This window comes from Schistocerca serialis, chromosome 8 (assembly GCF_023864345.2).
Source record: "Schistocerca serialis cubense isolate TAMUIC-IGC-003099 chromosome 8, iqSchSeri2.2, whole genome shotgun sequence".
Lineage (NCBI taxonomy): Eukaryota > Metazoa > Arthropoda > Insecta > Orthoptera > Acrididae > Schistocerca > Schistocerca serialis.
In genome coordinates this window covers 450100667-450128397 of record NC_064645.1, presented here as the reverse complement: position 1 = coordinate 450128397, position 27731 = coordinate 450100667, and positions in this window count along the sequence as shown.

Below are 27731 nucleotides of genomic sequence, written 5' to 3'. Positions count from 1 at the left end.
GAATCGCAGTCTGGTCCCCTGAAAGTCCTAACATTTTCTATACTAGTGTGCCATCTCCGATCTACAAGAACATGATCAATGTGGTTACGGCTGTGTCCATCCGAAGAGACCCAAGTTGCTTTATGAATGTCCTTCCTTTTGAAATATTTGCTCTCAACAATAATGTCTTTTGAAACAGCAAAATTAGCCACCCTTGTGCCTTTACATTCGAAATGTTATGCAAACTTTCTTTCCCAACTCCAGGTCCCAATGCTTCCTCCTTCCTTATCTTCGCATTCAAATCACCTATGATTAATTTTGTATCGTACGAGGAGAACTCATCCCACAGTTGATCTAGTTCTTCATAAAAGCCGTCTTTAACAACCTCTTCAGTGTCCTTAGTTGGTGCGTGTACATTAATTACTACTAGTCTACTCCACCTGCCGGACAACTCTATAACTGATAGTCGGTCACTGCTGAACCTTTTTCGTAATATAGCCACTTGAAATATCTTTTAATACTGAACGCATGAGCGATACACGGTCTTTAGTTTACAGAGGTAGCATTTTCAAGAAAAGCATTGCTAAACAAAGTCGTGTAGTAGACTTCACTAGCAGCAGTTAAGCAGGCTTGAAGAGAGGGTGATTTGAATCGTGTTGTAATAAGCAGGTTGCATAGCGAACGTCCACGCACAGGGTTTTTTAAGACGATTGTACAAAGAGACAGCAAGTGAGAGAAATGTAACTTATTTTGAGTTTGTTAGCTGCAAGCGCTATTTCGGTAATTATTGTTGTGCAAGGGTTTTATTGTGTGCTTATATAATCTTGGAGAACCATCAGTCATTTATAGTTTACCGCCATTAAGATTATTTAAATCGCATTGTTCTAGGAAGTCAAGAAAACAAATTTTTGTTATAGAATTATCTTGTAGCGTGACAATACAGATAGAGAGAAGGCTGATTAATCATACTGCTTGGAATTTACTTTTGTATCATTAAAAGTACTGAATTTCAAAACACTTCGTTTTGCCATCAATATTTATGTTATAAAAGCAAGTGAACAATGTGCATGCCGCTAAAACTCAGGAACCACCCCTGGTACGATCGATGGAGTTATACTGTGTGGTAGCTCTCTGCCCCACATCCATGAAGAAGGTTCCCGTTTTTACTTGACGGACCCGCTATTGAAGATATAGGAGCTGGGACGTTTCTACCTCTAGAAATTTCTAGAATATTCGTAAACATTCTAGACTACTCGAGAACATTGAGAACATTCGAGAGTATTAGAGAGCTTTCCACAACAATCCAGGATGTTCCGGAATGTTACACAATGACCGGAGACGTTCTGCATTGTTCGGAAATTGCCTGGAACATTCGGGAAGATTAGAAAATGTTCTGTAACATCCCGGAACATCCTGGATCATTGTGGAACATTCCAGAATACTCTCGAATGTTGTGAAATGTTCTGGAACACTGTGGACCTCTTGAACCCCTTTTGGTATGTTCTGGAATTCGCCACTTGTGGAACTACCCATTCGTAGGAGAATATAAAACAAAACCCTTCCTGTGTTCGAACGTTAGTTTCTTATCAGTGACGAAGGGAGGGACTGAAAAAGTAGTGCCATAAGTGAATAAAAACAAACAGTGAAGGGTGAGTAGTGAAAGTGATACAGTGACTGAATATAAATCTATAATATGGTGTGAAACTGTGCTAAGTGTAGTTTGTGTATTGCATAAAAAGTTGATTTGATTTATATTTTAGACAATGCCCAAACGCTAAAGAGATCTTGCCAGTTCTGAAGCAAAACGGTGAAAACAAAAATAACAGTGAAAAAAAAACAGAGGAAGGTCGCGAAGCACGCTTAAATAGCCAACGAACGAGAATGAAGATTGTGAGAAGCATAGAAACGGAAGATCAACGATATGAACGAACTGAAGAGTCAAGGATTGCGACGATATTTTATAATTAAAGACTGCGAACTCGAGGTAGCCCCGAGAATACTGCCCTACGACAAGCGCAGACGAGGGCAAGTAACAGTACATCCTACCAAATACAGCATTCCACTATGGCGCGACGAGAGAATATATTTTAAGAAACGCAAACACGTTGCAACCGAAAAAAAGGGATAACATTCAACGATTTTTCATCCTCGAAATAATTCAGTAGAGAAACCCCAAGATTCTGTTTCATGAACTGAAAAATTCAATTACCACCACTAGAAAAATCTCCGAAGAAATTTTTGCATTAATGACCGAAGAAACTCGAGAGTCAAAACACTATCTTCAAAATTTAAAAGCGTGCGAATCCTGCTTCCACGTGACTTCTTTCTGTGTCACTTTGATCAAAACTAACAGAGATGAAATCGATTATATTTTCCCCATCCAGGGACAAATCTGTCATAACATGGGATGATTACTTACTATCACTACCTAACGAAGGCCATAAATTCCTGCAAGTGTATTTTATCAGAAATGAAGAAACAGAAACTATTCAACGATGCACAAATATCAGTGCAAGTCATCGTGGTCAGGTATCAAAGAACAACTACGAGATGGTCAAGCACCCATGAATCGACACGACATAATAGCCAGAGTTTACCGACAAAAACAAATACGATTTATTGGAGTCATCATAAAGTACTGCATTTTGGAATCATTAGATGCTGTATGTACACAATCGAATGGCGACAATGGGAACTGCTTCACTCACACAATCTCATAAGGCTACAGGACAAAGTCAACCCACGGATCCGTCCAAGCTGTATTTCCCTGTCCACAAGGAAAACCGGAACTGTACGACATAGTAGTGAAAAACACGATTTAAGTACTATACGGGTCATTAAACTCCAATTCACCATGTATGAGTGATGGAATGTGCCCAATACCATACTTGGACGACCCGCAAGCCAGAGATGCGTATCCCGAATACAGAAGACGATCATCCAGTACCGGTGGCTTCACACCAAAAATACAAATACGAGGCAGCTACAGAACTGGAAATACATAATCAGTAGGTAGCACCATATAACACACTACTTTCCGAATGTTCCAAGCGCACGTAAACGTAGAATATTGCAGTACAGTGAAATTCATCAATATGTGTGTACGTATTTGAACAAAGGCAGTGACATGGCAGTATTTCAAATAGCCGAAGACAGCGAACAACAAAACAGATACGACGAGATTCTATGTGCCAAGTAGGAACATACATCAACAGTAACGAAGCAGCGTGGTAGATTTTCGGTTTCCCCATACACGAACGCGAACCAACTGTACAACATCTATCGGTCATTTGGAGAATGGACAGAGAGTTTACTGCACAAAAGACACTACCAGAAAAATTGCAAGCGACCCACCTCAAAACATAATTAAAACAGCTTTTTACCAACTGTGCCAAACGGATCCATTCGCGAAAACTTCACTATATGACGAAGTCCTTCACAGATCTCAAGACTGTTGAAGTTAACTATTCCCGCGGTACAGAGCAGCATGCCACTGGTGAAATCTACTCGAAAACAGCAGGCTCTGGGAATTAACACTACAAGAAACATCACTGACAGCCTCAGCTGAACAAATTCTAAAAGCATGTAACCAATCGAATCCAAAACAGCTATGGGACTCCTTCAACGAGAATATGAGTGATGACGTCTGTACTAAATCCGAAAAGCTCATCCTAAGATGACCACCGATTTAAACGACGACATCTTCAAGAAAAAAACCCTCATTTACCTACAAGATAAACGTTTAGCAATAAACAATCAGATCTTTGTACAACTTTGGATCCAAGCACCAGGAAAAGATGTTGTCAGTGTGCTAAATCTCGAAGTTACAGAGGATAAAACTACAGCATCAAAGAACTATTCAATACTTTCCTCACAACAAGCCCCTCCCCAATGAAAATGAAAAGGGAATTTGCGACATTATAATGTATATGATCGCCAGCAACACTGGGGGAACTATTTACTTCGAGGCACCAGGAGGCAACGGGAAAATGTTTCTATTAAATCTATTGCTGGCGGAAATACGTGCTAAACAACACATCGCACTTGAACTAGCATCATCCGGCATTGTAGTCACTTTTATGGAAGGACGACGAACAGCCCATTCCTCTCGACAACTGCCGTTGAATACAGCTGAAGTACTATTCCCGGTATGTAAAACGTCAAGAGCATCTGGACGAGGTGAACTTCTATAGCCAGCTAAAATTATCTTCTGGGATGGCTGCACAGTGCGGCCGGCCGGAGTGGCCGAGCGGTTAAAGGCGCTACAGTCCGGAACCGCACGACCGCTACGGTCGCAGGTTCGAATCCTGCCTCGGGCATGGATGTGTGTGATGTCCTTAGGTTAGTTAGGTTTAAGTAGTTCTAAGTTCTAGGGGACTTATGACCACAGCAGTTGAGTCCCATAGTGCTCAGAGCCATTTTTTTGCACAGTGCGACATCAAAAAATCACTTGAAGTCATTGACAGAACGTTACAAGACTTGCGGGAAAATCTGATGTGATTGGAGGAGCAGTACTCGTTTTCTCAGGAGACTTTCGACAAACACAACTATTCCCAAGTTAACACCAGCAGACGATATCAATGCTTGCTTTAAAAAAATCACATCTCTGGCCACACATACAAATACTGCGACTAACAATGGAACAAGGATTATCGCCAAACAGCTATCGAATAATATCATCTGAGCCGAACTTATGACGGGAAAGTACAAAGGACACACAACATTTGTTCTCAGACAGCATTGATCTCTACCGACCTGCCAATCCAAATTAAAAGACTGAAATTTCCAATTAAAATAGGCTACAGTTACACAATTAACAAGGCGCGAGAGCAAGCAATAAAAAATTGCTGCATCAACTTCAAAGACTCGTACTTCTCGGATGGTCAACTATAAGTAGCTTACTCTCCAATTTTTTTCTTCATGTATACCCCGGAGAGCAAAATTAAAAAAATGTTGTTTATTGACAAGCACTATAAATAATTAGAATACATTTTCAATAAAAATGTTTTTATCTCGTATACTTTAAACTTTATCCTTTTATTGCAACTCCCACCCAATCTCATATCAACTCCCTGAGGGAAGCCGGCTACTGCAGCTAGTTCGTAATATTTCACAAAGCTTATCCACACCGCTCAAATAAAAACGTTCGGTAAAATTTGCATCGTCACAATTTGCACTTTTGCGCCACAATCAATATTGATTTTCAGAAGAGAACCAAAACTTATTTACTAAAACAGCCACTTGAATAAAATATCTTGCAATCTACTGCGAATTGATTTATTACAGATCGTCATTTGCAGTACAGCCAGAGTAGAGTGAAGTTACCCGTTGCATGGTAAGGATTTCTTGTAAGCCCCAAGTGAACATTTTTCAGAAAATATTGGGACCAGTTTCCAGTAAGTGGAATTTCACACAAATTCAGTAGACGAGTTTTTGAAATAGGGCAATTCAAATTACATAAGAGTTGGTCATTCTGGGTATTCGTATGAATTATTATTTTACGCAATACAGTTTACAAACAGTCACATAGTATCAGACAATTTGAAAAAACATTTCTAGAAAAGTAACCTCCTCCATAAATAAGCTCATTTTCGAAAAATAGGGTAACTATGCTGATTTTAGATCTGGGTCTGTAATGGAAATTTTAAAAGTTGGTCAGTTTTCAAATTCTTACGAGAAATTCAGTTACCCATAGTTTCAGCATACAACTGCCAACTACATAGGCGTCTTCCAGTACTGCTAAACCAAAATATACTATAGTTACGTACAACTTGAAATTGTATACTTTGGCACGTATGATAACTGCTAGTCTAAATTTTTATATCTTCTTCCCGGTTTGTCGTCTACTGCCTTTCCCTGGAGGCCTTATACACAACAGCTCATGTGCCATAACTGCAGGTACCAGATGTTTTTCCGAATGGATCAAACGAATTCGTCTGCCAGACATCCAGGTTTCGTATACCAGTTGTCAGTATTTTGGGTTGTCCTCATAGTAGTGGTAGCTTTCTGTAACGGTCCCTGGTCATATCCTTCCAGGTCTACTTCAACAAGCAGGAGAGGATATAATGACATTGTTACGTAGACTGTTTAGGTTTAGCCTAGCTGCAGAAACCATCGGTAATGCTTCGAGGACAGTGAGTGTAGTTCTCATTCCGAGTACAGCAAGAATCGTCATACCACGGGTAAGGAGATGAGAGCTGCCAGTCTCACTTCTTTTCTTCTCAAAACGTTAGAAAAACAAGCCAACACACATACCCACGACGAACATCACGTTAAACAGCACTTGACCAACTTTATGGAAGGTAGCAAAACTTCTACACCTTCAGAAATAGCTCCATCAATCTGGATATCGATTGGGCTTTTAGCAGTAAGATCTTCGAACCCATGATTAGAGTGGCAGGAAATCACGGCAATGAGGCCACCATACGCAGGTGGATAAGAAGATGCCCAGTAGGAGAGGACTAGATTTCACTAAGATAAATGAGAAAACAGCGATAGCCACCAACAGAGGGGCGCCCACACAGAGTGGTTTTGTCCACACTACTGTTAAACCTAGTGGTGAATAAACTCACTGAAGAGTGAAAGACTAGAGGCTACATCTGCCAAGGATATACACATGTTTTAGTCATAGTAACACTTCCCAAGTTTAACATACTTCACATTGTGAACAACTCGAGCAAAAAACAAGATCTAAGGATCAGTCCCAAAAATTTGCGTAGCGCCATATACCAGGGAGTAAATCCAGCACATATACTGGAATCCGAAACTCTTCTACGAAACCCTACCAGTAGAGGGAGGAGTGAAGAATCTAGCGGTTACACAGGATGCGAAACTTAACATAAATAATATATGTTTCAAGGCAAAAAGAACTCCTAAGAGCACGATAAAGGAATGTGGTTATTGACAGTGAACTAGCTGAGAGACGGGTCTTAACGATCACTAAGGCTATGACAAAATCACAGCTACGTTGCTGGATAAGAACCCAGCACTTAGGATACTGAAGTAAGATCTAAAAGCGAAAACATAGCAAGCTAATGATGCGCAAGCAATGTTTCAAGAGAAGTTCAGTTTTACTAAACCTAACAGGAAACAGATTAAACTTGTGGTAGGCTCATGACTGGTGATAGGAACCTGAAGAAACACCTACGCACGCTGAGCACAATGGGAGAAGCCCATAAGTGCTGGGTACGAGGTGGCGAGGATCTGATCTTCCAATGCGATACCCTGGAGTACAAAATACACAAATCATTAGGCTTGGTAGAACCTGAAAACATCGTGTCTAGTAAGGAACAAGTAGGAGGTGTTATACAGTTTCGTAAGGTAATTAAATCAATACTGCGGCAGAGACAGCAAAGCTGTACAACTCAGAATAACGGTATGGCGAATGTTCTCGCAAATTCTGCCACCGACTGTACGTACGTGTTTATGACGGTTAGACACTCTTTCCTCATATGATGTAAATATTTTGCCAGTACATACTTTGCTTACACTTTTTTGTGTTTACTAATTCAATTACATACACTAAGTAAATTGAACCAATTACTGCAGCATTTTTACGTAAGTGGGAAATTCATTTTGTCCATAGGATCATTTTTGGTTACGACAAAACGACAAAACTTTCAGTGACATATAAAGAGCGTGTGTAGATGTTGAGATGGACCCACTATACAGTACACGACTTGCTACGTTGCTAGGTACCACATTTAATGACTTCGCTCTTTCCTGTACCATAAACGAATGTAAATGGACACTATAATTCAGCGTTGAGTGTCCTAAGCCTTGCGTGTAACATTGGCAGTTTTATTGAACACTTAAAAACAAAAATTACATGTACCAGTCATTAAGTGTGGTTAACAGTGTGTAGGAGACAACATTTCTTGTGTGAAGGTTGAAATTCCACACGAATACCAAATGTGACTTTTGCAGCTTTTAGGGATACTGTAATATCACAAGATTACCATTTTTTTTATGGAATATTAGTTTTATTTGCGTCCAGAAATATGTCACTCAAATAGCATATCTCCGCTAGGACTTCGTCCCTAGCGTGTTTCCTCGATGTTTGGATGTTTGTCCTTTGTCTTCAGTTCTAGCGTAGTCCTTCGAGTGAATAACACATTTTCGGGCATTGCTGTTTCATAATATAGCATGACTATTTAATTTCCCACTATCTCTGGAACACAGGCATTAACGTGCTATTGCCCAGAGCACGAATGGAAAGAAGTCATTAAAAGACGAAAATAAAAGAGATAACTTCTGTAATTTATTTGGTAGTTAGTTGGGAAACAAATTAATTCTAGATTATTTGTTATTTTACATTTTTAGGACATATTCTGTGCTGATATAGGACCGTGCATACCATTGCTGTGGGAGATGAACATAAAAATGTAACATTGTCAAACATTTGTCGCTATGCATTCACATAAGTAAAGAGAAAGAGGAACACGCAATTTTGGTTAAAGAAGTGGTTTTTATTTCAGTATCTTTTTAGTGGAGTTGAGTAAGACTGAAGCATATTTAATATTATTTAAGTCGTGACGTGTAAAGTCAGAAGTTCAATGTTAATTTATTAATGCATTTAGTTATTTATTCAGTTCACTTATTTGTTAGTCGACGTCTCGATTCACTTTGCAGGCTCACAACAGTCTCTGCTCTGACTTTCTCCATCCAGCACGTCCAACACCCACTCCTACGACGAGGCATCGATGGTATGTCCTCCTCATCCACTGTCCACAGTTGATGGGAATAATTTTATTGACTAGTAAGACGGTGACCTGATCCACTTCACGGACAACTTCTTATCCCTGACTTTCACTGTCGAGCATCTCAAATACTCTCTCCTACGATGAGTCATTGATGGCATGTCCTTTTTATCCACAGTCCTCAGTCCCTCACAAATACGTTTGTTGGGTAGAGAGCCGGTAACCCTGTCCACACTGCACAAACGCACACTTATTGGAGTTGAGTCAGATTAAAGCATATTTAACATTCTTTACACGGTGACATATACAGTCAAAAGTTCAAATGTATTTTATTCGTTCATTTATTGGGTAGTGAGCGGGTACCCCTGTCCACTTTGCACAACCGCACACTCATTGGAATTGAGTTAGATTAAAGAATATTTAACATTCTTTACATGGCGACACAAAGTCTAAAGTTCAAAGATATTTTTTTCATTCATTTACTAATTTATCCAGTTCAAATATTTGTGAGCCGTTGCCTTCAATCACTTTGCATATACTCAACAGTTTTTAGCACCTTCAACGCCCTCTCCAACGACAAGATTTTGGCGGTGAGTCCACATCGTCTATGTGAATATATTTTTTGGCTAATGAGTTGCTCTCCTCATTCACTTTTCAGAAACACAACCACTCTTAGCGATGACTTTCTCTCTCCATCACCTCCGACATCCTCTCCAACGACGAGTCACTGGCGGGATGTCCTCGTCATTAATACGTTTAGCGGGTAGTGAGGCGGTGTCCCCGGCCACCGTGTGGGCTCTCAACGGTCTTCGCCCCGACTTTCTTCGCCCAGCACCTGCGACACCCTCTCCGGCGACGAGGGATCGGCGGGATGTCCTCGTCATACTCCGTCACAGGCGGCTCATGGATCTCGGCAGTCGTCAGAATCTTACAGCAATCGTTCACCTGCACATAAGAGAAATTCTTCACATTAAAAAACTTCAAAGTTTAATCATGCAAAAGTAGCAAAAAATGTCTAGAGAGACTTTGTTGGAGGAAGCGTATATTTAGAGAACACAGCTTTCCAATTTAGTGTGTAATAGAAAGAGAGGGAAGAAGCTTCAAATACAATCTTTAACTGTGGCAAGGATCGCACTTAGCATCTTCAGCGTTAATTAAACATTTGCTGCTTTATAGTGGTCTGAAAAAGGTTTGTTGTTGTTAATGAAGTTGTGCCTTCAGTGCCGCCTTACCTTCCCGATGACTTTGCCGCAGCCTCCGTCAACAACAGCAGGCGTTGGCCGGGTCTTCTCCGCCTGCGCTGCCAGCGGCACCAACTCGTCCACGTCTGAGCGCAGTAGCCAACGCGCGGCGCACATCCTCTGTGGGACATTTGTTTCTACTGTCACAATATATTCACCTGTTTTTTTTGTTTGTTTGTTTTCTACCGTTTATCTAAAGCTTAATATTATCTACATGTTTACTCGCGACACTAAATAAAAATTATCAAAGGCGGTAGTCCTGCAATATTCAGCAAGTGGACGTAAAGACCTCAGTTTTGACAGCACACAGTTGAATTGTTCTCAGGCGGTCATAAGGTAACACTCTTAGCGCTGTCATACGGCAGTATGACTCGATATAATTTCTACTATTATTATACCAGAATTTAGAGGGAACCTTCAAACGCTGTATTAGCATGGGTTGTCCTTGCTGTAAACTACACGACTGCCGACTTTACTGCCATCAGAAACCAGTTTAAGGAGACTTTTCCCTACATTCTGTTAACTCTCAAGTAGCTGTGGTTCTGAGCTCCAAAAGTTACATAATACATTACAAGTCAGATAAACCTAGTGAGCTTAAGTTATTATTGACTATTAGTGTTCTATGTAATCTTTTTATAAATGAGAGTAATTCCTTCCTGTATGAAGAATTCTCATTAAACGAACGTGTAGTCAATCCGTCAGCAGTTCAAGTTCAAGCTGTTTTTCCACGATGTACTGTTTATAACTATGAGTATCTAAGATAGCTTTGCTAATTCCAGAAGTGGTTACAGTAATCTGTGATGTATGTTTAATTACCTAATTAAGCATGAAATAACTGTCCCTAACTCATATTTTTGTGTTTTCAGTACATTTTGGAATTCCTCACCTCTGGTTTTCCAACTAAATCGGCGTCTATCAGATCGTAAAAGTCGTCATCTGCCTTCCGGCCAAATCGGAGGCAGAACGCGCCAAAAAGCCTCCGGAACATCTGCGAAGCAAAAATCAAAATCACACATCAAATGTTGAGCTGAGCTTACTCATTAGTCCAGTAGAATTACAGTGTGTCCATTGTTGACTCCTGGACGCTCAGAAAGTTTGCAATAAGAAAAGGGTGAAGGTACTACGAGGACTTCTTAGTGTAAACACTTTCCAGTATGCAGATGAAACTACATGAAACGCAAGAATCTCTGAGAATGTAATGCAAGTTACAAACTCAAACCCGAGTAACGGTTTTAGGTAGTAAAATGATACACACAGAGATAATGACTAATTCTAAGTGGCACTGTGAGGGCTTATATTGCTGAACAGAAGAGGCACAAAAACTGTTTACGGATAATTGGTATACCTCATACATAACTGTAAAGAGGTATACACTGTGCAATCCGAACTTGGTACGAACAATACACGTGATGTCATAGAACAAAATGCAGTGTTATAGGTTATCCTCGCTTATGCTTTTCTCATTCTTTCCCCTTTCTTTCTCTGTTCTTCACGTCAACAGACACCGCATGGACAACCTATAGCTCAGAGCAGTTCATGTTGCTCTATGTATTCGTGCCCTCTCCGCATATTTCCACACACTCTTCTCCTCACCATTTTAAACCCCCTTCGACAAGGAAATGCCATACCAGCAATTTGCTCATAAACCGCGCCGAATCAAAGAGAGACATCAGTAGCAAAAATACCAAATGTCCAGCAACCCGGCCCCCTTTTGTTAAAGAATAACGCCACATGCCGTGGCGCATGTCTTATACGGAGGGCTAGAAGGAATAATTGAGGAAGGTAGGAGTGTGACATTTGTGTTTTATGCAGCTACAGATGTGTTTAGATCAGCGTTCACCCATGTTAACTGATTCTTGTAGTTGCATTAGATAACCCTCCATCAGGAGGAAGATGGAAGCTCGCATCTGAAAAGGAAATGGTGATTTTCTGCCACAGACTTGTCCGATTTTACCAACAACGAGATGGTGTCCAACTTTCTCTTTCTGTTGTCGGATGCTTCTTCCGTGGGCGTAAGTCCCAACAAACTCTAAAAATTCCCTTAAACAATTGGGAACTTTTTGGAATAGTAACCGTTGTGTGCGAACTAGTAATTGAGATGCTTAACTTTCATTTCTTCACGAATCTACCAAAAAGCACTGATCATTTCCATTGGAGTTCTATTAGAATACAGAATAACATCTCATTCCACAATTCTATCAATTTGGACGAAATGAGAAGAACTGATCTTTAGTAGCATGTGCCTCTCGATTATTGCATCTACAATGTGGCCTGAAGAAACAAGACTCAACTGGAGGCAGGGGTGCCCCACAATGTCACAGCTGAGGGTATTACTCAACGACTGGTACACGACTTCAGTTTCACTGGAAACTGAATGGCAGTCAACATACCCGTACTACTGCAGATGGAAATAAACGATACTGAAAAAATATTCCACCATATTTTCCTGTTCAGCTCCATTTTCTGGTGCATAGAAAAAACTAGTAACTCATTCTTAATGTCTACATTTATGAAACGATTTTCCCAGGTCCACCATTTAACAAAAAGGGGAATCTCATTTGCGCAGCTTTTACCCTGCTCATATCCGTTTGCGTGGAACATTGAGTTAAGATAAATGCAGCGTATTAAGTACTGACATGATTTAGTAAACTTCATCCGTGTCTCTTTTATTGTTTGTTTTTGTGACGTCCTTCAAGCTGTTCCGCATACTGTTTAAATTTTAGGGCCTTGTTACTCATTTCATTGTCCAAATCTCATCATTTTATCATCTGCATATACACGGGTATTAAAACGTTTGTCCCAGCAGAGCTTTATGCCGTGGGTGATACTTTGTTTCCGAGCACTGAATAGGACATCTCCGAAGAGATTCCAAATATCTGGAGGGAGTCCACATTCTTGTCTCACTGCCTGTGATGTTATTTTTTTTAGCCAAGCTGTTCCCTACTTACTTTACAATGTTTCCTATTTGCAAAGCGCTTCAACACAGATGATTAGAAGCTTCGGGAAACCTCTTTTTCCACAATCTACCAGATCATTTTGTCAAAAGCCTTTTGATAATCTACAAAACCTGTGACGTCTCTATGTTAAATTCTTTCCACTTCTCTACCAGGAAGTGCAAAACGCCTAAGTGGGTATTGCTAGAGGACAAATGTAAGGAGGTAGAAGCATGTACCACTAGGGGGAAGACAGACGACGCCTACAGGAAAATTAAAGAGACCTTTGGAGAAAAGAGAATCACCTGCATGAATATCAAGAGTTCAGATGGTATACCAGTCCTAAGAAAAGATGGGAAGGCCAAAATCTGGAAAGAGTATATAGAGGGCTTCTACAATTGTGATATACTTGAGGGCAATTTAATGGAAATGGAACAGTACGTAGGTGAAGATGAGATCGGAGACATGATACTGCGTGAAGAATTTGACTGAACACTAAAAGACCTAATAAGATACAAGGCCCCGTGAGTACACAACATTCTGTTAGAAATACTGATAACTTTGGGAGAGCCAGCCATGACCAAACTCTTCCATCTGGTGGGCAAGATGTGTGAGATCGGTGAAATACCTTCACACTTCAAGATTAATGTAGTAATTCTAATTCCAATAAAAGCAGGTGCTGCCAGCTGTGAGAATTACCGAACCATCAGTATAATAAGTCACGGTTGCTAGATACCAACACGAAATCTTTACAGGCGAATGGAAAAACTGGTACAAGCCAATCGCGGGGAAAATCTGTTTCGATTCCGTAGAAATGTAGGAACATGCGAGGCAATAACGACTCTACGACTTATCTTAGAAGCTAGGTTAAGTAATTGTGAACCCAAGTTTCTAGCATTTGTAGACTTAGAGAAATCTTTCCCCAATGTTGACTGAAATATTCTCTTCCAAAGTCTGTAGGTAGCAGGGGTAAAATACAGGGATCGAAAGGCTAGTTACAATTTGTACAGAATCCAGAAGGCAGATGTAAGAGTCGAGGGGCATGAAAGGGAAGCAGTGGTTGAGAAACGAGTCAGACAGGGTTGTAACCTATAACCGTTGTTATTCAATATTTACATTGAACAGGCAGAAAAGGAGACTAAAGAAAAATTTGCAGTAGGATTTAAAATGAAATGAAATAAAAACCTTGAGGTTTGCCGAAGAGATTGTAATTTTATCAGAGACAGCAAAGGACATGAAAGAGCAGTTGAACGGAATGGACAACGTCTTGGAAGGAGAATATAAGATGAACGTCAACAAAAGCAACGAGGATAATGGAATTTAGTCGATTTAAATCTGGAGAAACTGAGGGAATAAGGTTAGGAAACGATGCACTTAAATTAGTAGATGAGTTTAGCTATTTGGGGAGCAAAATAACTGTTCATGGTCGAAGTAGGGAGGATGTGAAATGTAGACTGCCTATGGCAAGGAAAGCGTTTCTGAAGAAGGGAAATTTGTTAACATCAAGTATAGATTTAAGTGTCAGGAAGTCTTTCTGAAAATATTTTATGGAGTGTAGGCGTATATGGATGTGAAACATGGACGACAACCAGTTTAGACAAGAAGAGAATAGCAGCTTTTGAAATGTGGAGCTAAGAATAATGTTGAAGATTAGATACGAAGATAATGTAACTAATGAGGACGTACTGAATAGAACTGAGAAGAAGAGGAATATGTGGCACAATATGGCTGGAAGCGGGGATCGGTTGGTAGGACATATTCTGAGACATCAAGGGATCACCAATTTTGTACTAGAGGGAAGCCTGGCGTGTAAAAATCGTAGAGAGACACAAAGTGATGAATACAGTAAGCAGATTTAGAGATGAAGAGGTTTGCACCGGATAGAGTTGCTTGGAGAGCTGCATCAGACCAGTCTTTGGGCTGAAGTCCACAGCAACAACAACCACATGTTTAATACTAAATTATACCGTTATTACAGAATCGACCTTTAGTGAACGCGAAAAGGCCAAATACCAAAACTCAGAGTTAAATAAAATATTAAACCGCTAAGATGTCCTACACAGTTCTGGACGAAACGTCAGAAACAAAGAAGTTTCACGGGGCATGATCGTACAACCGGAAAGATTCATCGATACCTGCCACAGCCTCTAATTTATATTCAATATTTTAAGCTTTCATTTATTCTAATTACATAATACATACACAACAAGATAAAGAGCATGTACTTACTCTACACAACACGTGCGCACCCTGAAAATGGGGTGATAGGGGTAGGGGGTGTAGACAGCTCATATTAGCTCTGCTGTCAAAATTTGACATGGCGTAGAAATTTCACGACACATAGCGTTAGTCAGCACTCAATACATGTTCCGCTTTTCTTCACACTGATACTGAATTTTGACGTCTTTCTATGGAGAAGACCTACCTCCCCCTCCCCTCTTCTCACAGCTGGGCACGACAAAGATCCAGGACCGTCAAAATCAATTTGAGTACGTATATGAAAAGCTAGTGACTCATAATAAAGTACCTTTGTAATATACACGTTATGCAGTACGTAATTGATACAGTATGCTAATAAGAAGCAGAAGATAAATGGCGTATAGCCACTAAAACCACTTCATAATGGAGAAAAGAATTATCGGAATCTATAGAACGCAAGAAAACCCTCAGGGTACATCGTTTATCAAAATCGTGTCCAAAGATTTTGTAAAACTAATTTCGTAGATTGAACATCAACTAGGATCTTTGGAAAGGATCGTTCTTTTCGGTAAAATGTAGCTGGTATCTTTAAAACACCAAATAATGTTAGATACGACAGATTTGATGCGTGACCCATAGCGTTCGGCAGTAGTAGTTTGCAGTCAACATCAGCAGCAAAGCATATTAGTATGGTTAATGGAAATGCCGTGTGGCTAGGGCCTCCCGTCGGGTAGACCGTTCGCCTGGTGCAAGTCTTTCGAGTTGACGCCACTTCGGCGACTTGCGTGTCGATGGGGATGAAATGATGATGAAAGACACACAACACCCAGTCATCACGAGGCAGAGAAAATCCCTGGCCCCGCCGGGAATCGAACCCGGGACCCCGTGCGCGGGAAGCGAGAACGCTACCGCAAGACCACGAGCTGCGGACATTAGTATGGGTGATAGAAGAACAAGAGAAGATGCTGACTGGTCATTTACGGTTCGGTACGGAGTCCCATCCTTTTGTGCGTTCTTCTACCAGATGAGTGTCTCGAGAAGCAGTTCATGTATTCAGTTATTGAGCTTGTCTCGCACAGTATAAACACGAAAGCAGAAAGAAATGCTCAAAAAATATCATGCAAGTGCAGACAATATGCTTACGCAACACGATTCACATTCACAATGTCGGAACGGAACTGCCCGCATAATGTCGTGCGATACTTCATTGTTGAAAAATTCGCCTGAGACATTAGCTAAAGAGCGGCGATAGCTTCCGACTGTCCCACTGTGCTTTGTCAACCGTAGGGTAGTAGTTGACTGGTCTGTCACGATCATAACATCCCAGAAAACTACAGTACAAAAGTAAGACTTTTTCGTCACTGAACTTTAGTGTCGAATTTAAAATCTCACTCTCAGATTTATTATTCGCCTTTTAAGTAAGGTTTGGAAATAATGTAAAGTAGGAAGGGAATCGAAATGAAGCTAATGTTACGATGTGATAGAAATCTACATGTATGAGAGCAGATACAGGCAGGTACCTGTTGCCTTAGATGCAAGCAGTGGACTTACTCCCATACACATGTTTGTTCTATGACTACAACGTGTCTCTTTAGCAAGAATGGTACCTTTGACCATTTTGCAATGAGCTCTGTGGTGATGGTGATGACTGCTTATGAATACGAACAGATTTGAAACATCCACATCTTGTGGAGTTCGAATAACACTGAACTTTAAGTTGGAATAAGTATGATTACGCTAGACATTGATCAACATTTTTGAGATTTATGAAGCACTGAGTGGATGTGTGGTTCGTTGGGGATATGAAAATGTGTCTTTTCAGATCTTGAATAACATTAAGATGGAGCTCGAACACAGCAAGCGTCCAAGTGTGTTAGAAATAGAAAAAAAAAATGGTTTCAAAGAGCCTCTGTATTTAGCGAAGACCACACATCCAATACGATGGCGAATTAACTTCAGGAGGTGAAGCTGTTGTGTGAGACACCGTCGAACTGCGAATGCGGTAGTAAGTACTAAGTTCCCAAAGCAATTTATATCATTAGTAATTACTATGTACACACACGTTTAAATACTTCCAACGCGAAAGTTTTCGTGATGGTACGAAAGTGTTAAGACAAGACTTCGCACACAGATCGTAGGTCAGTGCTGTAAGTGAAATGTGCGAAACACACGGACAGTGTGTCACAAGGATATTATTAAACATGGGAAAATATATTATCACAATTAATGGAAAATTTCCAACATTATTTGTGCACCCAACAATTAGTCATAATGAATAGAGTACTGAACATAACGTCAGAAGAGCTACAACATTTGTGGAAGGCCAATCGCAAGACATTAGCCATACAACAGTATCCAAAAGCTCCAGTCATCAACATTCAGAATCCAAAGATACTTATATAGAGGAAAGAACCAATAAACTGTTCACACAACTTATAAATGCTGTAGTAGACACACTGATTAATTCTCTTTCACATCTACCCATTGCCTTTTGCACTGTAATAAAAAAAAAACATGAGGAAGACACATTAAGGTCACCACAGCCCTACTTAAAAAAATAATTTATCAGTATAATATTATCGACAATATCCTGGAAACACGAAAAAATCAGAAAAACTAAGTTTTCTTTAATGTGCACAAACTTGCAGAATAAAGACTTGTTTTTATGTACAAATTCTACTGAAGCTAAACGTAGTGTGCATGAATAGACATTAAAAGTTATTGCTTCTGTAAAATGATTTAGTAGCAGTTGGGAGATTTTCATCCTCTCCAGCTCTTGCGTTCTTGTTTTATTCGCTCGTAACTAATCGGCTACCGACGTCTGGCCCATGATCGGTCGTCCTCACTACCCATCGTCACTACACAGTTACCAATTATATGATACAACAGAAGAGCTAGGGACACCGCAACTGCACTTTTAGTTAACAATGGGCCAATAATTTATACCTGCACACACACGTGGACGTTTTAATGGAGGACAGATCCGCGTCAAGTTTAAGGATACCTGTGCTAGATGCAGGGGTTACAAGCACTATGTATATATAAAATCAAGCATACGAGGCTGAAACTGCTAAGACGTCAAAGCCGTAAACTGATGACATATTCGAACACAGATGTATACGTTCGGCGACAAGACTCTTATTAGTAAAAAAATGCAAGATCGACGATGAAGTTTTCATTCTGTAACAATACAGGATGACCTTCTTAAGCCTCCCGGATTCCAAGGACCCATGACAGAAAAACCTCAGTAGATATGGCAATGAAAAATGCATCACATTGTAGGCATCTCAAAGAATTTATATTCCTGCGTCAGAAGTGTTAAGTATCGTTGCCAGAGTGCATGATGGCCGCATGAAGTGAAAATGATGAGTCCACAGCAGCGTGCGCAAGCAGTAGTTTGCAGAAACTCTAATTCCCTACTCTGGCCTTCACTGAATTCATTCTGTCGCAAATTTCCTGTGTTACATAGAACGTTAATCTTTCCCTAGTCTTAATAATGGTTATTGCATACTCACTATGGTTTGGAGCGATGTGCACAATTTCTTTGCCCACAAAAACTTGGGCAGGAATAATTAACTCCCGATTTGCCAGCTGTCGCCACAATATGTGAAGTGTATCGTCCTCACTTCGCAGAAATCAAAGCTCTCAACACCCTTACTTATTTCCACACACTTGTGCGGTCCGCTGCGAGTCGAGAGAGAGGTGTAGAGATTTTAGGTCTCAAAATTCTTTTACATAATGGGGATCTCCCCACTGTGTCACCTACGTGTTGCCAAGTATGGCTTCGGCCAGTTACTGTCTTGCTAGAAGTCAATACATTTTTGTTTTTCTTGCTGGGTCTCAGCCTAAATCTCTTAATTATGTGCAGCCACTTAGCCTCGGTCCCAGCCTTATTTACGTTAAAAGGAATAATTCATTGTTCTTGCCTTATCTCTTTCTGTGCTTAAGCTCGCCATTCTACTGCTACATGGGTGTTTTACGATATCATTAGCCACCTGCTCAGTTCGTCTCCAAAACGCGTTTCACTTTAACATGTTTGTTAACGCCAGTCCATATACTGGTAGACATTGTTTTCTTCGTTTTCGATACATGAGATTTACTGAAATTGACTTTTGTTGATATAATGTAATTATTATTTTCTGAGGATCTCGTATTGTATCGTCCTGTCATTATGGATCAAGCTCATGTAAGGTCCACAAAATCCGTATGCCTTACAGGTTAACAGGCACAATGTTCTGGTTTGAGGTTCACAAAATCCGCACGTTGTCACTGAACATGTTCGTAATAGCCCTAAACTAAATGTCGGTTGCCAGCTAATGCACAACAGAATTGTTGCACCGCTCTTCTTTGTGGAACAAACAGTGAATGGGTCAGTGGATCTGGATATGTTGGAGCAATTTGTGTACCCTCAGATACAAGACTTGCAACGCAACATCATTTTGCAACAAGATGGAGCTCCGTCACATCGATCAACAGCTGTTCCCAAGTTCCTGAGAACAAAATTTCCTAATTGTTGGATCGGACACGGAGGAACCATTGCATGGCCACCACGTTCACCCGACATTACGCCACTTGATTTGTTCATGTTTTGAAGGAGCGCATGTATGTGGACAAAGTGGACGAAATTCCTACATTGCGACATCGTACCACTAATGCGATTGCAACAATAACAGAGGAAATGTTACAAAGACTCGTGGCAAGAAATTGAATATAGACTCGATATTCTTCGTGCTACAAATGCTTCACATGTAGAGGTGTATTGATGATAAATATTTAAATTCTCTGAGATGCTCTACAATGTGGTGTATCTTTCACTGTCGTATCTACTGTGTTTTTTACTTCCTGGGGCTTTAAAAACAGGGAGGTCTGAGTGGGACACCCTATATATGTATATGTGTATGTAAAGAAGAGAGAGAGAGAGAGAAATGGAGAGCGAGAGAGCCATAGAGCCATCTAATAAAACTGCAGTAAAAAGTGGAGGCATTTCTTGTGATGCATTATAGATATTAAAAGCTGCTCCTTGTTCCGCTATATCTTGCCGACTGACCTCTTGTGTCGCCACTACTCAGAAAACTCAGGAGAGCAACGCTGAAGTTGTCCAACGCAGCACTGGACGAAATATTTGGAACCTTGAACTTTCATAGCCCATTGTCATACTACCTACAGGGTACACCAAAAACAAAGACATCCCATCGTGAAAGACATCATTGCATGATCAGAATTTGGAGTGTTCGTTTATTGCAGTTATGTAACAGATTACAGCAGGTAATTGGTTGTCTACAAGAAAATTGTACCAATTTGCGAAAGGACCTGCAACTGATTAATGAATGGTGCAGGGCCTCGCAGTTGACTATGAGCACAAATACTGCTGCACATCTGTAAGATATCAAATCCGTTGCTTTACAACTATACCATCGATGATAAATTTACATATTTCGTCCAGTTGAAAATTCTGCTATATCAAGCTTCACAAGAATTCTGTTACATCAAGCTTCACAAGATATGGGTGCTTACAGTCTTTTGATATTCATCAGTAATAATCAATTCACAGTTCTTTAGTAAATAATGTAAGGTCCCGTTCTGAGCAAAGAGGTGTAATGTAGTCACCGACCAAATATGGGTATCGCTTGTGCATCACAGAGTACAGGGCCACCATTCCATAGCATGCACACACACCCGGGCAGTGTTTATTCCCACAAACTGCGTTAAACTACATATATTACAAATATGGGTTACTAATAATACTAACGCAGAAAAACACATGTGAACAGAACCTACGCCAGTTTCTGCAAACTGTTCTATTCGGCTAGAGGGGAAATTAATTCCAGGTCATCCTGTACAGTAGTTGTTGCTTTCTTCAGCGAAAGGCATCTTGCCCCACCAGGAACGCTGTTCGCTTTTCAGTTTAGAAATTTTACCTATTCATCGTTTCATGTCTAGTTCTCTTATGTAGATAGACTAAATGTATACGAAGTAACTGCTCTGACCTCGTGCTTATATAGCGGTGTTATTTTCAGTTAATTATGTGAGAGCTTATTTGCAGCTTTTAAGTGAGCTGTTATGTAGTACACAGCACTGAAGAACCTATCCTAAATGTAACTTACTGTCAGTAGACATTCGACAATCCCAGATTCATTGCTCCCGCTATCAGTGGCTGAAATACCTTTCAGAATATCAAGGATATCAAATGGATCATCGAAACCTCAGTTCTCCCAACATCTGAAGAGGCCCAAGGGTTTGAAATTTATTCTCTTTGCAATACACCTAGGTATTACGGAACTTAAGATATTTCAACGTAAGTCAGGTAAAGCTTTACAACAGCTTACTGTGCGTCACTTGAATTTGATCACTCCCATTCCATTAGTCATATCCACATCCACCTTGCAAGGCATACTGCGGATTTGTGGTAAGTGTCCCCACCCAGTGCAGACACCTCTATAGGCGCTAGCAATTTCTGAACGAAAGAGGTTAAAGCAGTCTACCAGTAACACAATTAGTGACGATAGAAATGCAATAGCTTTTCGTTCATCCATTAATTCATCATTAATTATAGCTTGGTAACACGGCCTTACAGTCAACAACTAACAGCAGCAAGGTACCAAGTTTACCAATCCTATTCTTTCCGCACCAAGACTATATAGGCTACTGAAAACAGAGTTACAGATTAAGCACTTCTCAGCCATTGTTTATAGGAACGTATTTTGCTCAAAACCTTTGTTAAAATCTGCAAATAGGCGGTCACTTAATAAACATAAAGCAATTCCGGTGTGTAAACATGAGCTCAGTGAACTTATTTCGTGTACCAACATCAGAGAACTGGACGGGGAGGTTAGTTTATCTGCAAACTGAATAACCAGGTGCACTCGTGCTAGGGGAAGTCATCTTCGCTAGAAGAGCATTACTAACTGTTGTAGAGGATGACTAAAAATTTGTTATCCTTCTAGCAGTATGTACTCAATGTGCAGAGAATTACTTAGAGTCCCCCTATGTGATTTTATTGCGTTGGTATTATTAGGAACTTAATCTGAATTCTATGTACTGCCAACACACTTTGTGGAAAATAAACGGAGCTTTGGTCTTTCTGAATCGCCCTGTAGTTGCATCTTGTGGGGTAGAGGGAGAGAGAGTAGTTTACAGACATACGAAGGGGGACGTGCTTGACCATATGCAGGTGCCCTGTTAGCCCTGTTTTCACTCATGGGTGTACCATTTACCCTCTGCCCTCATCCCCCCCAAACTGTCGCAGCACCAAAAAAAACAATTCATACCCTTAAATAGTCCTATTGCATTTAGATTTGATATGTCCATTTTATATTTGTTCCTAATCAACTTCATTTAACAAAAAAAATTATACCGTTACTCATTATTTTCAATAAGCTACAATTTTTCCATCCGCTGCAACACTAATAATATTTGTCATAGAGAAAAATGAATAGCGCGCTTTTTGTAGTTAATGTAATGTATTTTGATTGCGTACGGGGAGACATCTTTGCCTGAAACTGTGGATTTCAAGTTATTTAAGAACAACAAGAAATTCACCTTCAAACGCCCCCACACCATCTAACTGACAACCCAGCGTTCTGGATCATAAGTCCCTCTTACCAATGAACAAAAATGTGGAAGTACTGGAATTTATTCCCAATTCGGCCTGTTTTGGTCTTCGTTGCTTGGGCTAAGAAGGAAATAAAGAACCTTGATATTCTACACAACATGTAGAACGTAAGGTTGTACAGTTTGCTAATACCTAGCACAACAACGTCGGACCACAGCCAATAAATTTGCTTCATAAAGCAAACGAAAATCTCATCAGCATAAGAACACCGCAAGGTCCATGTCTTTAGATTTTGTAAAAATATTTTCTTATATTATGTAAATAATAAATCAATCTAAGTATGTCTGATTGACATGCAAGGCCAACGTACTCAGCAATGGTAGTTTACAGAAGACAGCAACAGCAAAAGGATGTTAGTGTGGGTGACTGGTCACTTACGGTTCCGTACGGCGTCCCACCCAACGCTGGCTTTATGCGATCTTCTATCTGAAGACTCTTCCCGACAAGCAGTTCAGGTATTCAGTTAATGAGCTTGTCTCACACAAGTATAAGCACTACAGCACAAAGAATCGCTCAAGAAAAATCACGTAAGCACAGAGAATATGTTTACGCAATACGATTCGCAATCGCAATGTTGCCACGCAACTGCCCGCGTCATGATGTACGACATACCATTGTTGACAAATTGGGACCAAAGCTACAGACTGACGACTGCTTCTGACTGTACCACAGCGCCTCAGCAACCATACCTAATATGACAAGCCTGTTACGTGTGTAATTGTCCAGAATAACTGATTACAAAGTACAAGTACAATTAACAAAGGAACAAATGAACAAGCTAGTATCGATGTTAAAAACTCAGCCTCAGATTTATTATTTTCCTGTTAAGTAATACTGTGTAAAGGAGTTATCCCAATTAGTAACGTCTCGGAATGAAGCTAATGTCCTGATGTAAGTTCTTATAATTCACTGCATATACGTACAATGCGTAAAGAATTGTGGTTATAAGTCGACCTATCGCCTTTCTTACATATTTTGATTACTACAACAAGTTGTTTTGGCTTGCCTCTCTATTACGTTAAATAATTTTGTAATGAGCTATGGAGTATAGTGATGACACCTTACGACTATGGACAGATCTGAAATATCCGTATCTTGTAAAGATTAGATAACACGGACCTTTTAGTTCGACCACATATGTTAGTATCACACGATTACTCCAAAAGTATTTATATTTGTGGACCGATTAAGTGAATGGATCTGTGGTTCATTGCGTTGTGCAGATACTTCTTTCGCATGCCGAAAAAAATTAGGATGGAGTACGAATCATTAGGAAATTAACAGAGACGAAGAAAAAAGCGGTAATTGGATGGGGTCTCTTTAGTCCTCAATGCCGACTCTTCTAATACGATGGCGAATTAACTAAGGAGGAATTCATGCAGTAGGTGAAGCTCCAGTTCAGATGAGGTTCAAAATTCGTATGCGATAGTAATTACTATGTCCACAATCGAATTAACTTTTCCAGTAAAGCCCATGTGTACACACGATTGATCGCTTACAGTACCAATCATTGTGTCGTGGCACAAAATTAACGGACGTAAGAGTTTGAGTCCACTTCCTAGGTCAGTACCTTATGTGAAATATGCAGCGAACAGTCAATGACGGGGAATTTACGTATGTTTGATGAAAATTAGTGGAAATGTACATTACATTCCGGCTACTAAGCTCGTAACAAAGTGAGACCTCACGAACAAATGAAAGTATACTTTTCAACTTCAGAACAGGTACAGATTTTGTTAATCGTAAGGCATTAGCCGTATAACACTATCCGAATTATGTAATTACCAATATTCAGAATCCAGAAATCTCTGACACAGCCAATATCACGTATCGTTGCAGACTAGCTCTTAGCTACAGGTAATTTCCTGATAGGTGAACGTTTGCTACATCCAGTCGTTATTCTGTTCCAGTCTGAAAGTCTGCAAATTTCTGTCCAATGGCACAACTGCCAGACGTCGATTTATTCCGTTCAAAACTGGTATGCCTTCCATCATCACCAGTTTACTGTAAGAGAAATTTAACGGTGACACATCAAGGCATAACAGCAAATCTAAAAATATTTAGACCAAACGTTCCAGTTCAGAGTACCATAATTTTCTGAAAACGTGAAGAATTTTAAAAAATCTATGTTTTCGGTATTAATGGACAAAAGCCTGTAACAGTAACACGATTTTATCTTTAAGTTTCACTAATAACTAATTTGGTGCGAGCGAGAACATACTTAACGTTATTTTATATTAGAAATGATTTAGTTAAAAGAAGTGCAGCTCGTCTGGCACTATCGCGAAATAAGGTTATGGTAAGGGAAGTGGATTGGCAATTATTAAAACAGAGGCGTTTCTCGTTGCTGCAGGATTTCTCATAAAATTTCGATCAACAACTTTTACCTCCAAACGCTAGATACACTCCTGGAAATTGAAATAAGAACACCGTGAATTCATTGTCCCAGGAAGGGGAAACTTTATTGACACATTCCTGGGGTCAGATACATCACATGATCACACTGACAGAACCACAGGCACATAGACACAGGCAACAGAGCATGCACAATGTCGGCACTAGTGCAGTGTATATCCACCTTTCGCAGCAATGCAGGCTGCTATTCTCCCATGGAGACGATCGTAGAGATGCTGGATGTAGTCCTGTGGAACGGCTTGCCATGCCATTTCCACCTGGCGCCTCAGTTGGACCAGCGTTCGTGCTGGACGTGCAGACCGCGTGAGACGACGCTTCATCCAGTCCCAAACATGCTCAATGGGGGACAGATCCGGAGATCTTGCTGGCCAGGGTAGTTGACTTACACCTTCTAGAGCACGTTGGGTGGCACGGGATACATGCGGACGTGCATTGTCCTGTTGGAACAGCACGTTCCCTTGCCGGTCTAGGAATGGTAGAACGATGGGTTCGATGACGGTTTGGATGTACCGTGCACTATTCAGTGTCCCCTCGACGATCACCAGTGGTGTACGGCCAGTGTAGGAGATCGCTCCCCACACCATGATGCCGGGTGTTGGCCCTGGGTGCCTCGGTCGTATGCAGTCCTGATTGTGGCGCCTACCTGCACGGCGCCAAACACGCATACGACCATCATTGGCACCAAGGCAGAAGCGACTCTCATCGCTGAAGACGACACGTCTCCATTCGTCCCTCCATTCACGCCTGTCGCGACACCACTGGAGGCGGGCTGCACGATGTTGGGGCGTGAGCGGAAGACGGCCTAACGGTGTGCGGGACCGTAGTCCAGCTTCATGGAGACGGTTGCGAATGGTCCTCGCCGATACCCCAGGAGCAACAGTGTCCCTAATTTGCTGGGAAGTGGCGGTGCGGTCCCCTACGGCACTGCGTAGGATCCTACGGTCTTGGCGTGCATCCGTGCGTCGCTGCGGTGCGGTCCCAGGTCGACGGGCACGTGCACCTTCCGCCGACCACTGGCGACAACATCGATGTACTGTGGAGACCTCACGCCCCACGTGTTGATCAATTCGGCGGTACGTCCACCCGGCCTCCCGCATGCCCACTATACGCCCTCGCTCAAAGTCCGTCAACTGCACATACGGTTCACGTCCACGCTGTCGCGGCATGCTACCAGTGTTAAAGACTGCGATGGAGCTCCGTATGCCACGGCAAACTGGCTGACACTGACGGCGGCGGTGCACAAATGCTGCGCAGCTAGCGCCATTCGACGGTCAACACCGCGGTTCCTGGTGTGTCCGCTGTGCCGTGCGTGTGATCATTGCTTGTACAGCCCTCTCGCAGTGTCCGGAGCAAGTATGGTGGGTCTGACACACCGGTGTCAATGTGTTCTTTTTTCCATTTCCAGGAGTGTATTTTCTTCGCGCCCACCTGCATGGGGAGGAATGACCATCATAAAAATTAGAGAGATCTGAGACTTGCTGCAAAGATGTAAGTGGTCGTTTTACCCGTGCACTTTTCAACTGTATAATGGTAGAGAAAAAGCATGAATGTGGTTCTGTGAATGCTGGGTTAGGCACTTAAATGCGAATTGCAGATTAATGATGTAGAAATAGATATTGTTGCAGTTGGGTGTTTTTTATCCTCTTGAGCAACGATCTGCGAAACGAACTGTTCTGCAGTTTCATGTTTTGTGAGCACATATGTGTAACAGTGGATTAGACTGTAATCTCTTTATGCACAATACTCTTTTTTGATTTCTTTCCTAATTCCATTTTTGTAATCAGGACTAAAGTTCATGTTGATGTAGAAGTCGGCGGTGATGGAAAACTCCACGTTTTCAAAGGAAGGGGAATCCCTTTAACGCAAGAAGTGCTTTGTGGGTAATTTATTTTCATCCGCTTGCTGCAAAATAACTTGTGCTGTATTCGACCTAATCGCAGTATGAACATCAACATCAATCAGGGACAGTAAAATAAAGGCAGCAACCTTGCTTATTTCCAGATCAATATTGCGAATTTTTTTATTTTTTTACTGGAAAACCAACAGGAAATCATAACGATTTAAGCTGCTTCTGATGAAAAAAGAAAAATAAACATTTTACTTGAAGAGTTATTATCCCAGATAAACAAATTAAACTGATTTTGATAGAGGTATATCTTGCAAGTGAATAACCGCTTTTGGCTACTAGCTAGTACGACTTCCGGCTAGTAGCATACGAATAGATACCCTTTGGAATACCACAACTTAATTCCAGAAGTTCTCGCCATTCATCTCGGTATTGTTGCTGCGTAAAAAAGGCGTCATCGTTATCATCATCATCATGATTATCATCATCTCAGCCATTTCCCACGTCATGCCTATCCAGTGCTTCTTCTCTGAGCCAGCCTTTCCCCCGAAGGTACCCTGCTACCTTGTCTTTCCATCTCAGTTTCGATCTTCCTCTTCTCCTTCATCCTTCGATTTCTAGGGCTTCCAGTCTTCTCCCCACGTAGTACTGCCCTCATCTCTGCACATGTCCATACCATCTTAGCCTTCTTTCTTGGATCATCTTTCCTATGGGACCCACTTTCACTTTTCCCTTGAAGTACTTATTCCTTAGTCTATCCTTTCATCTCACCCCACTAATCCACCGTAACATTCTCATTTCTGTCAC